The following is a 3,948-nucleotide window of genomic DNA, read 5'->3' as shown; positions in this document are numbered from 1 at the left end:
GCGAGCTTGGTGTTCTCTCTCTCTCTCTCTCTCTCTCTCTCTCTCTCTCTCTCTCTCACACACACACACACACACACACACACACACACATTTTTATTTTCATTCACAAGTTTCCAAATGTATATGGAAAGCCAGGTGTGGGTGAGTCCGTCCATTCGTACTTTGAAATCTACACAAATATATGGTATAGAAATGTAATGCATACATAAATAAATATTTCTTCTCCCATTGATTAAGGGGCATTTGTGTTTAAAATGTCCACATTTTTTCATGCACATTTTTCAGATGTACACATTTTTTTCTAATGCATTTGCTTTTGTAGCCCAAATCCCATCGCAAACTGTGAAAAATATGGACTCAACTACCTAGTGTGTAAAGGTCTGCATTCAGTTCTAGGAAGTGCAACTTGGTTAAATTGTCTCGACGATTTCACAGGTCAGAAAGCAGTTGTTTGTGCACAGCTCTAGCATAAGTAATACACAATAATACACCTTCCCAATTTTCCCTGGTTTTGTACCCTTTGGCGGTAAGAAAGCAGTGGCTGTATCTTAGGGTGGCCATATGGAAAGGAGCACTATCTTGTGAACTACTTGGTCATGGAGTAGAGCAGATGTTGTCTTGGAGTGACTTTTGCTAAGGTCTGATCAGCAAGCCCAGAATTAGAGATGCACAAGAAATGTTATTGTAATGAAGCCCATCCAAAGGGCACCGAGTTGAGGAGGTCTTCCCGAAAACATCCCGTCCTTGGATTACGTTTCCTCTGTCTGAGTTTTTCAGCAGGTGGACAGTAGGTGGCACCAAAGAACTCAACATGTCCACCTCGCTATGTTTGAGAATGGAACAGCTGCCTTTCCATCAGGTTGCAATTTTGCTGGGTTACTGCTGGCACCACACTTTGCAGAAATGTACACTCTGCTGCACTTCCTTTATTAACATTTTATGTCCGGAGAGTCAGTTCCATTTGCAGATGTTCTGCTGGCTGAAATGCTGAGGTTAAAAGTACTCCATCTGTTAGTCAAGTGTTACTGAGAAGTATATGTGGGGGAAACCTGTGTGTGTGCATGTGTGTGTGTGTAATGTGTGGTTAAGGATGTATGAAAGGTCATTTCAGTTTCTTTTTGATTAAAATTTGCTCACCTTCTGGACCGAGCATAACCTTGGAGATAATTTGTGGTCTAAGTTCGTACATTTTCTGAGCTTGCAATATAGACAGCCAGTGTAGTGTAGTGGCTAAAGTGTTGGACTGGGAGTTGGGAGATCCGGGTTCTAGTCCCCACTTGGCCATGGAAACCCAATGGGCGACTTCGGGCCAGTCTCAGACTCTCAGCACAACTGACCTCACAGGGTGGTTGTTGTGAGGATAAAATGGAGAGGAGGAGGATTATGTATGCTGCCCTGGGTTCCTTGGAAGAAAAAAAGGAGGGATATAAATGGAATAATGACATAACATCATTCATGGACACCCAAAAATGTGTTTGATAGCATGTGTAGTACAATTGACAAATGTGCACAAATATGGCATCATCAGTGGGAGAAGAATGCGTACGTTTCAAAAGTGTGCAAAATTGATGCGTACATTTGAATCAGGTTTTACTGATTCACACATCCCTCATGTATGGCTGAAGTCAAAATTCTACCAGATCTCTAGCAGAATTTCTGCTCCAGCAGAGAATATTGTACCATTGTTGTCACAGCACTAACTAAATCCATCACCTTCTCTGCTCCATTCTTGATTAGAATTATCAACTGGCTGGAGGAGGATCTTGCTTCTGTGCTGTTAACGGGAGCTTAATTTGCAGAACCAAACTTGATGAGAAGTAATGGTACCATTCTCTTCTGCTTTGGTTGGTCGTGGGCATCTTGTGTCCAGTTCTGGGCACCATGGTTTAAAAAGGATAACAACAAACTGGAATTTGTCCAGAGGAGGGTGACAAAGGGGGTGAGAGGTGTGGAGACCTAGGAGGCTCTATCCTGATCGCGAGAGCCTCCCCACAACATGCACACACATTATACAACGTCCCGGGAGGAAGTGAGGACATCGTGAGTGTCTCTCTCTCTCTTTCTTTCTTTCTTTCTTTCTTTCTTTCTTTCTTTCTTTCAAGCAGTGGGGCTGGTCGTGCAAGTGCGAAGCCCCGCTCCACCAAAATTGTAAGGTTTTTTTTAATGAAACCACCTCCAACCCCCTCCCTACCATCAATTTTGCCACCCCCTACCCTGATGGGCATGAAGGCACACTGCATGGCTCTGTGCCCATTTCTGGTGCTGCACTTACTCACGAGTAAGCACAGCACCAGGCGGGCGAACCCAAGACTGAAGGAAGAATCGGGTTTTCCCAGGGTTTCTTTATCTCTGGGAAAACCTGTGCCCATCCCCCCTGCCCCCGGGAGTCCCATTTGGATGCACAGGGACTCAGCCATGACCAGCCCAGACTATCAAGCTGGTGTAGAAACGGCCCTAGTTCGATGAGGAATGGTTGGAGTTGGATATGTTTAGCCTGGGGAAGAGATGATTGAAAGGCAATACAATCGCCATCTTCAAATATTTGAAGGGATGATATATACTAATAGATGACAGTGCACATTTGTTTTCTGTTGCTCCACAGGGTAAGTCCCGAATCATAGAATAGCACAGTTGGAAGGGGCCTACAAGGCCACTGAGTCCAACCCCCTGCTCAATGCAGGAATCCACCCTAAAGCATCCCTGACAGATGGTTGTCCAGCTGCCTCTTGAAGGCCTCTAGTGTGGGAGACCCCACAACCTCCCTAGGTAACTGATTCCGTAACACCCAAATCAGTGGGTTCAAATGACAAGAAAGTGGGATATTGACTAAATATTAAGAATTTCTTGATGGCATGGCTTTAGGGACGTTGAAGAAATCTGTTTGAGGTGCGAAGTTTGATGAGATTTCCTAGGTTCCCCCCCCCCCAATTTCATTTTGGTTTCCACTGTGGTGCCCAAATTGATCTGCAATGTTAGGCCAGTCTGCAGATGTTCTGGGAATTTTGCACAAATTAGGAAGGTTCAGCAATTTGCACAACTTTGTGAGCAATTTACCTAAATCACAGCCATGTTGGGCTCTTGCCGAGCCAAGGAGAAGCAGGGGCGGCTCAGTGAGTGACTGACAAAGACAGATGTGGGTGAGTCCATCCATTTGTACCTGTGGCCCACCAGATGTTTTAACCTACAGCTCCCATCAGTCCTAGCCAACAAAGCCAATGGTGAGGGCTCATGGGAGTTGTAGGCCAACATGAAGGTATATTGGGCAGTGATGCTGCTAAGCAAAAATGAGTGGTTGTAGGAAAGCATTGTCACTTTTTCTTTTAAAAAGATGTAACAGGGATGTTCACACAGCCAATTTTATGTGAAGCTCATTGAAAGTGCCAACAGACGGATCTGTATTTCCTTCATTAAACTAATGATGTTGATCTGGTTTCTTAGAATGTGGCCACAAACTCTGTGGCATCAGCAGAAATGGGAGCAATTTGCTTGGGAAAGCTGCAATAAGTTAAGTAGTCTTTCTTAATTTCAAGATAAGTTAGGAAAAGGCAGTTCAGACTCCTGGCAACCAGGATATGATGACCTTGCTTCAGCTGTATGCCTTGCTTAATGGGGATGGGGAATATGAGGGAAAGCTAGCCATGGTGGGCGCCTATTTGACTGATGCTTGTGACTAGGGATGTGCTCCGCTCCGATTAGGAGCGTAGAAGCAGTAGCGGATTGGCCTGCTCCGCCTTACCCAGAGGCGGAGTAGGAGCGGACCGCGGACCCCCTAGAAGCAAGGCGAAGAGAAGCGACCATTTTTCGGAGCTCCGAGTTCAGTCGGAGCGCTCCGGTCGCCATCTTGAAAACATTTCGCCATAGGATTGCATTGCGGCAAATAATCGCGCATAACTACGTTGTTTTTGAAGCTATCGTTCTGGAAATTCTTGTGCACAGAGAGTCGTGGAT

Source organism: Elgaria multicarinata, chromosome 9 (assembly GCF_023053635.1).
Source record: "Elgaria multicarinata webbii isolate HBS135686 ecotype San Diego chromosome 9, rElgMul1.1.pri, whole genome shotgun sequence".
Classification (NCBI taxonomy): domain Eukaryota; kingdom Metazoa; phylum Chordata; class Lepidosauria; order Squamata; family Anguidae; genus Elgaria; species Elgaria multicarinata.
Note: the sequence above shows the minus strand (reverse complement) of the source record.